The 12,965-nt window shown below is 40.3% G+C and overlaps 1 protein-coding gene across 3 annotated transcripts in view; it reads left to right on the top strand.

Moving 5' to 3' along the window:
• The first annotated feature begins 311 nt into the window (after positions 1–311).
• glceb (glucuronic acid epimerase b) overlaps positions 312–12,965 on the top strand; it is a 136,054-nt gene continuing 123,400 nt past the window's right edge. For all 3 annotated transcript variants that reach the window (XM_020940619.2, XM_055154249.1, XM_020940620.2), the window contains exon 1: positions 312–492. The gene's annotated coding sequence lies outside the window, so the exon portion shown is untranslated. The remainder of the gene's footprint in view (positions 493–12,965) is intronic.

Genomic DNA, 12,965 nt, shown 5'->3' with positions numbered 1-12,965 from the left:
TATTTTCTAAATATTTTCTTTCTTTCTTCAACTCATGTTCAAAGAGAAAGGCATGCATAAAAGAAAGCCTATAAAACGGGTTTTCTCCCTTGAATTCACCTGACCTGATCCGTGTCCACGCTTCTGCACGCTCCGCTCGTAAACAAACGCCCTTCCCCTTTTGCCCCGCTCTGATTGGCTCTCGCCTCCCCCTTCGCACCTCTGATTGGCTCTCTGCTCCCCCTGCCCGCCGCTCTGATTAGCTCTCGCCTCCCCGAGAACTCCCGTTTTTTCTCGCGTTGCCGCAGCGACTCTTCCCAGTGCGAGGCAGACGCTGAAGCAGGAGCAGCGGCGCGGACACTCCGCTCTCCACAGCCGGACAACCCGCTCCTCCTGCGGGCTCAGCAGCGCTCCAGCCCGGGCCAAGACATCACCCTTCCGCCGCACTGACCAACCGATCCGGCGGGGTAGTTTGGACTAAACCCGGGGTTCTATGAATGCGAAAGTGTAGAGGTAAGGCTGCTAACGATTCCTCCTTCCCATCTTCCCTGGTCACTCATTTGCAGGGTTAGCTCACATTTCAATACAGTTTAATATCACATAAAGCGAGCCTCGCATGTCCAATCTATTATCAACGTCGTTTTGCATCCCGATCTGCCGTTTAACTCGTATAATAAATAGTTTAAGACAACATTCCCCTGCTCCGTAGCCATGTTAAAGCTCCACGGAGCAACTTCAAAAGCTGTGTTGACTGTCTGTGGAATGCAATCCTCTGTTAGCTTATATGCTAACCACACACATGTCAAGTAGAATCTGGCTTTGAACTCACCTGGGAGCACGCCGAGATTGTATTGGGAGTCATGTTATTGGTATTGGCATAAATCTGCACATAATGAGATTACCTCGAAGCTGCTGCAAGTGGAAGCCTTCGTAGTTGTTTTGTGAATGGAAGTAATTCATAACTGGAGCCAACTTGTAAATAAAATAACTTTCTGTCTTTCTGTAACGCCATTTTACATCCTTTGGTTAATTATATTATTATGTGCAGTGTTAGGGAGTAACAGATTACATGTACTGGAGTTACGTAATCAGAGTACAAATTATGAGTAACTGTATTCAGTTACAGTTACTGTTTCTGTGAGTGGTAATTGGATTACAATTACTTTGTTGAAATAAATAGATTGCACAGAGGTATTTTGCTATTTTAACATTTTGGGCTATATCCCCAGATCTAAACTAGATCTAAACTAGATCTAAACCAGGTCTAAACCAGGTCTAAACCAGGTCTAAACCAGGTCTAAACCAGGACTAAACCAGGACTAAACCAGGACTAAACCAGGACTAAAACCAGGTCTAAACTAGATCTAAACTAGATCTAAACCAGGACTAAACCAGGACTAAACCAGGACTAAACCAGGACTAAAACAGGACTAAATCAGTGTCTCCTCGTCTTCTATCAATAATATTTTTAATACAGTTAAGTAAAGTCTGGGCTTTTTATTTTCTTTTAGCAGACAAAACATCTTATGTTACGATATCCTCGTCTTTGCTTCTCTACAACAAATCAAGTAATCCAAAGTATTCAGATTACATTACTCACTAATAATTTAATGGATTCTGTTACAAACTACATTTTGGGGTATGTAATCTGTAATCTGTAGGGGAATACATTTTAAAAGTCACCTTCCCAACACTGATTATGTGCATGATACTTCTAAGGTTTGATAGTATTGATAAAAATAGTGAAAATGTGCAAAAACATAGCTGTAAATGTCTAGGTTTAGGTGTCGACACTGCATTAAATGTGAATGAGACCACAGTTGTGCAGAGACCAGTGAACCCCTGTTTGAAGATTACATTAAAACTGTCAGATTTAAGAGAAGTATCGTGATTAGATTTGCAATTTATGTTTTAGTAATAGGAGTTCAAAGATCACATTTTAAACATATCCTGAAGACTTGACAAAAAGGCTGAAATCTGAGCTGTGAAACTAATACAAGAATCACATTTCAGAACTTGTGTGTACAGATCTAAACTACAGGGTTAGCAGTTTTTACGCAGGATAAGACAGGAGATTTTGTTATCTGTGGAGGAAATGATGGTACTCATTGCAGCCTTTGCGATTGAGTCCATTTAATTCGTGGTTTCTCTTTGATAAATAGCGCGGCCCTGGATTACATTACAAGATTATCAGCTCTTTTTGCAAACTTTCAAATTTACATTATCAGCTTCCTGTTATAGGCAACTTTTTGAGGAATTTTTACCGCTGAAAAGATTTAATATTTTGCAGTACGATGAATCACTATGACAACTGTCCTGTTTTTTCATCCTTCTGAAACCCATGGAGAAAAATTATACTCTAAATATACCAGTAAAACGTGATATTGTAATTTTTCAATACATTTCCCACATAGACTTAGGCAAATTTTATTGATCTACGAGGGAAATGATTTGGACACAGGAGTCATACGTCATAATATAATCTATTAACAAAGAAAAATAATATAAATGCTAATTATATATTCTAAATAAGTAGCAAAATTAACAAGAGACTGGCATCAAATAAGGCATAATTATATAAATGTAAATGTAGAAGAAAATTTGAAAATAAAAGTAATAAAGTAAATAAAGTAATAATAAAAATGTATATCAGTTATACACAAGAGGTGGTAAGATGTTATTATGATTGACAGGGTTTCATAAGGGTGAGTTGTTGTACAATTGTAGGGAGTATTATCTTTTCCATAAGGGTGAGTTGTTGTACAGTTGTAGGGAGTATTATCTGTCCCATAAGTGTGAATTGTTGTACAGTTGTGGGGAGTATTATATGTTAAATAAGGGTAAATTGTTGTTCAGTTGTCGGGAGTATTATGTGTTACATAAGGGTGAGTTATTGTACAGTTGTCGGGAGTATTATTCTATAGTCTGGTGCAGTGGGTGAGCAGGAGTGTCCATGATGCAGGGCAGTTTGTCCAGTGTCCTCGTGTCCCTCACTGTGACAGACGTCTCCAGGTCACAGTCGATCATGTGACCACCTTTAATCCAGTCCTTTTTTCTGGTGCTGCTCCCCCCGGCAGAAGTACAGGCTGGTAGAAGATCTCCAATAAGTTCCCGCACACGTTGAAAGACCTGAGCTCTCTGGAGATAGTTCCAGCGCTGACGAGTGGAGTAGTGAGTTGTGAGTGGTTTTGCGCGCAGTTATTGCAGCGGTTGCTTTTTAATGATCCAGCGCTGGGCCGGGCGCTGTGGAGCAGGCCGTGTCCTGACTTGTCCTCTGACTGATCAAATAAATGTGTGCTGTCTTTTTGGCTTCAGAGGAATACTTAGTACTTCAAGCCCAGCGTCTTGTATGTCTGATGATAATTCTATGTCCTTGAGTGAAACACACTGATTTTACAGACACACTTTTACACATTCGTTGGCGCCTTGTTGTATCCTTGGTAGACACATAATGTTGAATGCATTATAATGTTTCTATATAAAAGTTCTATTACTCTATTTTCTGATCTATGTTACAATTTTGTTTCCTCATAACAAATTAGGGTTGGGCGGTAATATGATATTATGGTATCAAACGGTATCAAAACGTAGCAACAGTATCAGTTTCATTACTGTCAGTAAAAAAGTCTGCAGCGCATAAGGACCTAATATAATGTTCTAATTTATTGATACATAAATTTGTTTGCTCAGTACAAATGAATGTGTGGTTGTATTTTCAATTTAATGCTATCACGATTTAAAACTAATAGTGTCTATAATGTTTCTTTTAACTGCGTGGGGAGATGACGTTTGATTAGTTTCGTTCTGTTGTCACGTGACGCTCATAAAGGAGACCGAGACAAGACAAGTCCAGCCATAAAATACTAGTACTTCTGCAATTTGGCTGCATTTTGGCTTCACGACACATTTGTTTATATTTTACAGAAATAAAACTTAAAACCACATGGCTCATTTGCATAAACTATAAAGCTCTGATAAAAACAGCTGTTTCCTTGTGCGCTGATGCGGTTCAGATTCTGTCGGACTAAACGACACGACTGGAATATGAGTGTTCTCTCTGTGACAGAGGATGTGTTGTTGATGGTGAGTTTGTTCTGTGCGTGTATCGAGTTGGAGATGGTTAATTTTTGTTCAATTTGTAAAAATGGTAAAACCGTAAAATCCTGAGAAGGTTTAACGGTATCAGAATTTGGATACCATCCAACCATAACACAAACATTCTTACATAAAGTGGTGCTTTGCTTCATTTGGATATTTTGCATATTTACTCAACTCTCAACTCAACTCTGGAATTCCCAATCTCTCTTCTGAGCAAATAGTAAAATGCAAGCTGTGTACTTAAAAACAACCACATGACATCACAAGGTGAAACAAGAGTATTTAGAGCTTTGGAGATGTAGACAGATTCATAATAAAGGGTCACTCAAACATGTGAATGAAACAAAACACAACTCTAATCAGTTTGGCATAATATAGGACCTTAAACAGCACAGAGTGTGCAAAAAATCCAGAAGTAATCAAAGCAAATGATTAAGAGCAATATGACAAGTACTGATTTTCTGTTACAAGTTCTGTGATGTGGTGCTGTCACCATACTGATATTTCAAACTTTATTTTGATACTAAGGAAACAATTCTATTCTCAGGTTCATAGGTTCATAGTGTCCATGTGTGTACACTAGTCTATGTGCTCTTATACTTGTTCTGAGTATTGATACCTGCTCAAATGAGGATCTAGTTTCAGTTGTAGTTTTAGTATGGATTAGCATCTGATTTTGGATACTTTTGATAACTTTGCAGTGATGTGAGTATAAGTACTTTAGACCTGACCTGACCTGTGACCACTAAATAAACCTGAGTGTTGTTGGTGTGAGTTAAATCAGAAGTTGGTGTTGTTTTTAGCGCTGGGTGCTCTCCGTGGAATGTGTCAGAGGGCACAGGCTGTGGCTCTGCTCACTCTGATTCTATGTGGACCTGTCACGATAACAACTGTGACTCATGGCTCAATAGTGATGGATGGAACAGTATTTTGCAGAGGTTTCTAAATCATACCTTTTATTTGCAGTTGGGAACTTATGTACCTGTCCCATGTGTTTTTGTTTGTGTGTTGGACAGTGAGCGGCACATACTTGGATATTTGTGACATATGTAGTATAATACTAAAATATGCATAGTACACAATACTATGTGTAACTACATTCTTGTATTTAGTTTTTAACACAGTGACATCACAAGCAAGGCTTTAGGCAGATCTGCTTTATAACACTGGACTTATTTGGTGCCCAATATTGGCCGCTCGCAACATTTCAAAAATGTACCCCACCATTGAAGATTTCTTTTCAGTTCTTGACAACCAAAAGCCTCTTCACATCCAAAATAGCCATCCTCACTGTGTTTTCTCTCCACTGTCTTTGTCAGTTCTACTGTGTGTGAGGCTGAGCTGTGCTTCACTGGAGCTGTCCGTCCTTCTAAAGCTTTGGACTGTTCTGCCCTGAGTGCCTTTAATCAGCACACAGCAATACACCGAACTACACAGCACTGCACAGCACAGCACAGAACTCACTCTGTACTGAACTGTAGCTCTGCTACAACATCTGCTCTGGAGAAGACTGCAGCGCTGCACAATCCAAAGATGGAACCTCACCAGGCCAACATAGATACAGTAAATATTTGGTCTCACAATCTTCTTGCCCTTGATTTCACCATATTCGACACATGCATATTCTTTCTTTGTTTATTTCACCGCGTGTCACGTTTTGCTTGGAAAAAACAAGTTGTACTTGGTTCCCATCGATGGATGCGACTGACAGGTGAATTAGCCAGTCAAGAACACTCATGGTCCGTGCGCATTGACCAATTTGAATTGAAGCTTTACGTTTCAACTGCTGCTTCAGCGTCATGGTTTTGGGAGAAGTTTAAACAGTGTGCAAACATATTGCACAGATGTATGGCAGATTTGGTGAATTAGTTTAAACCTTGGGATAAAATAAAATTTTGATTTTGAAGAATTCAATGGGAAAAGCCAGATTTACAAGCTCCTTGCCTTATACTGTTTTCTGCATAAATAGTAGTTTTTTCATGGACTCCCCCTGCAGGTGTGGTCTTGTGAGTGCAGTTTGGGTCAGGTTCATAGAGATACATCATAGTTGGAGACTCTCATTGGAGAGTTTTTCCCCTTCCCCCCTTTTAGTCGACTAATCAGTTGTCAGTTTCACCCATCACCTCTGACTCCTGTGCTTGTATTTGTTCGTTTGTGCTGCGTGCCCACTGCTGTGCCCGTTGTGCCCAGTCCCATTCTGATCCCATGTTTAGCCTTTGTAGCTCCACCATCTGCTGTGCCCCCTCTGAAGGTGTGATCTCTGTCCACGTCAGAGCATCTGGCATTCTGTCATGTCCCAACACCAGCAGGGAACACACATTTTTGGAATCAAGTGTTGGTAGTTTTCATAATGCTGTATTACTGGAGCCATTAGTCACTAAAGACATGGTCTAAAGACATGTGCTGCCAGCCAATTGGTCGACTTAAAAGGTATCTGACCCAAACTGCCCTGACAAGACTGTAGTCTGTGATTGTCACAAGTATTGAAAATCAGATCCAAATCAAAATGTATCAAAACTAGACTCATTGGAGCAGGTATCAATACTAAAAAAGTCCCATTGACACAACAGAAATGAACCTTTCGTTTATGTCTTTAGAATAATGTTGAGCTGCATCAGAAGTATTTATTTATTTATTTATTTATTTATTTTGCACGTATAACATAACAATAAAAAACACACTAGATAAAAAAGTATGTGCGAAAGAGGCAAAAAACCCAACAGGGCTTATATTAAAGCCTCCACTTTATGAATACATGAACAGTTGAATTTAAACACCATGGATTAAATTCATTTGATTCAAACACGGATTCAAACACAATGAAACATCCACAACTGAATTATTATCAAACATTATCATGAAATATCTAACTCTTTTTAAACAACACCTCTGATGTGCCGTCACTAACCAGATGTGAAAACTGGCTCCACAATTTCCAGCCTCTGGATCGTAGCAAAACTGAGCTCTGCATGTGACACATTTTGGAACATGAAAATTATGATTTTGACGAGTTTTGTATCTATGAATCTCTGCATTGGTTTTAAAGTAAAATGTGAAATGTTTGGGGATTGTCATTGAATTATAAAGAATTTTATACATAAAAATACACATTTGAGAAATATTAATCTCATAGATATTAAGACTGTTAAGTTTGATGAATAAATGAGCAGACGATGTTAGTGTTTGTTCAGAGTAGTAAAGAAAGTGCAGCCCAGACTGTATTATAATATGTCAGAGAGAGATAAATTAAACTAGAGTATAATGTAAGTATAGACTTGAGTCCAGAAATTTACAAACTTTTCTTATAATACCAAGAGATTTATTCATTTTTCTGGTCACCCAGTCAGCTGCTCTTTCCAGTTTAGACCATCATCGACAATGACGCCCAGAAATTTGGTGGATGAGACACAAGTTTCAGTATAAGGGTGTGGAAGTAGAAGAGTGTGTGTTGTGTGCTGTCTGGAGCACACAGCACACAGTGGGGGAGAGGGAGAGGGACGGGGTGTTGTGTTGTGTGGGGGTCTCATATTAGATCTGTGTGTGGATGATGTGTTTGAATGTGTGTGTGCCGCTGCAGGGGATGTTCCAGCGCTAGAACTCATTTAACCTGGGATATTATTCTGAGATTTGGGAAAGGGGGGCGGGCTCATGCACGGATTTCTGTGCTCTTGGCAGAGGTTATTCACTTGAAAATAATACTTTATAATTTGTCTTATCATTTTGCTCATTGACAGCTTTTAAAATTATGTATTTATTCATTTTTATTGTAAAAATAAAATTGATTTGGCTACAGAATTTGACTCTTTGAAGAATTTATTTTTTTCATCAAAAACTGTAACAATAATAAACATAAATCTAACAGCATTTTCAACACACTATAGTTTCATGTGTTCTTCATTGACTCCACACTTGGTGGTTGTAAGTTGCTACCGTAGCCGCAGCTGTCCTGGGGCAAACTGACAGAAGCGCAGCTGCCGGTCTGTGCCATCAGGCCGTCAGGGTAAAGCTCAGTACAGTGTTCCCCCATAGTCTAAAAACAACCAAGACTATATTTGCATAACCGAGTTTGAGCTCCTCGTTGTATTATCATACAAATGGTCCAAAATGACTGCTTAAAGATTACAGATTGACACTTATTTATTTTTATACTTGCAAACGGACTGAGATTGGATGATTTGTCATTATGATTTGTAACCACATCTAACGGGAAACACTGAACTAGCATACAAACACTGCACTTCCTGATTGTCAAACAGTAAAATGTTTTATAATTAGATGTAGACTGTGCACAGCAGCCTTATTGCGAATACAATATGTGTGTACTGGGGCCAGACACATTCAGCTTACGTACATCGTCTGGTACATGGCCTTTAATACTGCAATATTTTCTCTATTTTCTCTCTTATTGTGACTAGAACTTCGAACTAGGCCTTGTGTGTGACGTGTCGATGAGGAGTTTGAACAGGTCTGCTGCTGTTGTCTCGACTAAAGCTGGACTTCCTGTGTGTGTTTGTGTGTGTGCTGTGCTCCTCCCTCACACAGAGCGCCACAGTGAGAGCACCTGAAACCCGCCGCGTCTCTTTTCTTCTCATTCTTCATTGGCTCAGCTCGGCTCCACAGCCTCTCGTGCTCTATTAGATATTGATAAAAGGGGCTATTTTTAAATCCACTTTGTGCACAGTGGAACCTCTTTAGATCATTTCCCAGTGCATTGAGAGGCTCGCACTGGGACCGTTTAACCCCGCTCCCCCCGCCTGCTCAGCCCTCTACTCATTTCACTTATATTAAAGCTATTCATCATGTTTGCGCTGGATACTTTCTCCTCTGCTCTCATTCAAACAAATCAAAAATGTTGGTGCAGCAGTAGCTGGCGTTGCCCACACATTTTGTTGTATCTGTTGATGTTTTGTTGGGAAATGTAGGTTTAGATTTTCTTATTTTCATGATTATTTTTTACACTGGGGGGCACTGCACTTGTTTGGTGCACCGGAATCTGATTTAGGTGCACTGTCCTCAAATTGCCTCAACAATAAGGACTAATCTAATTATTTAATAGAGACTTTTGCCTGAATTTCATACTCAAGGCTACATAGTAAAGAAAGAGAAAATACAATCATTCTATCTCAATAACGATTAGTTTTATCTCACCGTTCAAAGTTGTTCATTGGATTGAATAACAAAATTTAGCCTTTTTCTTAAGCGTACACTCTATGTAACCATTTGGTTCAGGGTCCCTCACCTGCTTGTTTCTGTGATATTTGATTGCTCTGTCTGGAATGTTCCACAGTATGACATTAAGCAGCTCTACTTTATATGTATTCACTTTCCAGTGTTTTACTCAAAAATCTTTAGAAAAACAGACATTCGGACTGTGAGTGAGGCCGCCTCTCCACAGATCTGACCTGTGACTTGGTCTGGTGTGGTTTCCATGGTGATGGAAAGGTTTAATGCCATGCTGTGAAACATTCCAGACCAAGCAATAACATCTCCATAGTGACCCTTCACCAGAAAAGTTACACAATGTATCTTTAAGTAAAAACAGATTTCATGCTTAGCCTATTTGAGTTTAATTAATAAAAAAATAAAATAAAAATAATAATAATAATAATACTTGCTTCAAAATATTTGCTTCAAAAACTAGTGAGATGTAAGGACCCTAAAAGCACAGACAGTTTTCTATAGCACATGCAGAGTGACTACTTTGTTTCAGTAGTTGGTCTTTGAGGTCTTTTGCCGTGTACTTTTGCCGCCCCCTCCTACAGTCAGAGCCCACAGGACCATCGGTAATAAGGGAACACAAGCCGGGTGTGTGTGTGCGCTGCTGGTGTGTGCTGCTGCTGCTTCATTAACCAATCAGACTAAACACTGTAAGCTCATAGACCTGCACTTGAAGCACTTTTAAATTAAAATAAACCTCATATTTGCAGAGTAGTGTTTGTTTTTGTGCCAGTTATAAGCATTCATTTCTATGCAGTGTGAATGTGATCAAAGTGTATCCTGCAGACGTGCACAATGTGTTTGCCTCATGAGCTCGGGGGACTTAAAGTGACTGAACATGAGATCAGAGTCTGGGCCAAAGAGACTGTGACATGGTGCTGTAGAAAACATCTCCTTTTGTCTCAGATGGTATGAAGTATGACTGGAACTGAATATCGTATTTTACGCACTATTAGGCGCTCTGGATTATAAGGCGCACTGTCATAGAATGGACTATTTTCTAACTTATTTCACAAATAAACCGCACTGGACTTTAAACGAAACACAACAGTTGGATGGGTCAGTGGGACTTTGTTTGGCGCATTCACGGTTAGGCCTGTAACGATAATCAATAAATCAATTAATCGTACGATAACTTTTAACAAGCTCGATAACTTTTCTGGACGCGATAAATTCTATTTGCATGCTTGTTTATTTTCCTCGCAAAGAGGGTGAATGTTAGAAGGCTTCTATTGTTCTCTGACTCCTCTCTTTTAAGTGTAATGACGCTTGAACCAACGTGTGCTGTGTTTATCAGCACAGTGGATGCGCGCGTAGTCTGAGTGCAGAAAGCGCCGCTGTCTGTGAGGCTAAACATGAAGCCGCAATGCAAGCGCCGCTGTCAGAACCAAAACAGTTCATTGCCGAGTTCCAGTCAACAAGTCACGATGCCGAATCAACACTGGTGAGCGGGACATGTCTCAACAGCCACGTGCGTCAATTGTAGTGAGCGCGCAAACGACGAGAAGAATGTCTTAAACCCCAACAGCCGATAAACCCAAACCTGATCGAGCGACACCATTAGCTCCGCCCTCGGGAGAACCCGAAATCCACTGAAATCTCACAGGACACCGACTCGATACCCGACAGGACAGAGGCTCCCTCACAGAGAAATAACATCTTGTGTTGCGGGTTAATACGAACATTTAAATGACCAAAATGACGAGGCCACAGCAGCAGCCACAGAGAGGGTGGCCACTATATTCCAATGTAAGTCAGTTACATTAGGCTAGTCCTATGTTAACAAGTCTGTTTTATTTAGGCCTATTGTTTTTGGTTGTCTTACAGTTCCTGTGTTAAATGTTCTTTAGAAAGTAAAGTTTATTGATCTTTGAAAGGGTCTATTTGTATTTTTATTCCATGGTCATTATAATAGTTGAAATTGGTCTCAAAATGTCAATATTATCATTTATCGCAATAAATTCTTGGTCAATTAATCGCCCAGCAAAATCTGTTATCGTTACAGGCCTATTCACGGTGACTCTGGGCTTTGTTCAGTTGTGGTGTGTAGGGAGGGTGCTGTCTGGGACCAACGGATTGTCGGCGTGTTCGCAGTGACTCAGTTGTTCAATTGCTTCTAGAAGTGGCACATTGCACTCGTTTTTTCGGTTTGTTCCTCCGTTCTGTTCTTTGTGCTTGTGGAGTGATGAGTGTGACTGTGGGTGTTTTTCGCTGCTCCGTGTGTGTTTGTGTGTTCTGTGGGTAGTTTACTGAAGTCGTGCTGGGACACCCGAGTGGATTCGTGTATAGAGCTCTCTGGATTGTGGGGCGCGCGGTTGTTTTTTTACGGTGGGGTTGGAGGCTTACGAGCGCGTCTAATAGCCCGGAAAATACGGTAGATATGCCACTCCAGTACATGTTCAAGTTCGATCTAGTTTGATTCTGATTACAGCTTTTGTCATGGTTTCAGGCTCACTAAACGCTGTTCTTGGCCTGCGGCTGCTGCTTGGGGCCCCTTCCCTGCTTTCACTTTACCTGTTGGAGCTTGTCTTCAATTGGGCTTCAGACACTTCTCATCATCCCATGCTGTGTGATAATGGTCTTCCTCAGCAGCCCTGACCCCTGACCCCTGAACAGCCTTTAACAGCCTTGACCCCTGACCCCTGAACAGCCCTGACCATAAACTGTTCTGCAGGGGAGGGAGAGTTTACTGAAACATCGGATCTATGACAAATACAGTGTGTTCAACTTAACTCCCACTTTATCTTCATCTGTACTATTCGCCTTCCATAGTGCGCGGCTGCAGCAGAGTCACCAGCCTGTTTGAACACACCGCTCTGTCGTGGACCACCGCACCATTCGTCAGCTCTGGAGTGTGCCTTTGCAAAGCCTTCACTGTTTGCTTGTGCACTGGCGCTAAACACGACTGAAAGTACCGCAGGCCGGCGTTCGTTAAATCAAACTCCATCACACACACACTGCTTCTCATAAATTCTGAGGAGATTATGGTGGCTCAAGATTTTAATCATTTACTGTTTTACAATTTGCAGAGTGTGCATGACGTTTATTGCCTATATTTAATCTGAAAGCATCTCAATAATCTTTTAGCTCAGTGTAGTTACTTTTTAAATGGTTATGATAAGACAATGGGCAACATTGTGTGGTTTTGTGATGCCAGTGTGTAGTGCAGGCCGTTTTTGGAGTATGAGGGATCATTTTAGACTACGCAGGGACTGTCATAGTCTCCTGTACTGATGGGGAAAAAACTGGCATACAGGTGGAGCATTACCAATAGTCTGAAAATATATCTCAATATATGATATATATCTTGATATCTGTACAGGAAAAATAACCCCCCAAATCCACTTTAAAAACAAATTCCTCAATGTTCATTTAGGAACAAAGTGCTTCTGTGACATTAATAAAACATCTCTGTATACCAAAATAATACATATTGCCTTCTATTCATTCAAAATTCAATTAAAACAACTCAACTCAAGCTCATTTTTGCATTAGCTCTGTTAACCGTACGATAATCATAACCATGAGCTCCTTTAGCAGAGGAAGTTTGGGAGGTTCCTTATTTTAACAGATCCATGTTCCTCACCAGCGGTAAAGCGCTATGAGGTTTCCCACAATCCACTGCACAGATCAAACCCAACATTAATTTACATTAATTTAAATCTTCTGCA

Source organism: Boleophthalmus pectinirostris, unplaced genomic scaffold, assembly GCF_026225935.1.
Source record: "Boleophthalmus pectinirostris isolate CB_2022bp ecotype Guang Dong unplaced genomic scaffold, ASM2622593v1 HiC_scaffold_19, whole genome shotgun sequence".
Lineage (NCBI taxonomy): Eukaryota > Metazoa > Chordata > Actinopteri > Gobiiformes > Gobiidae > Boleophthalmus > Boleophthalmus pectinirostris.
Note: the sequence above shows the minus strand (reverse complement) of the source record. Positions and strands in the feature narration are given on the sequence as shown.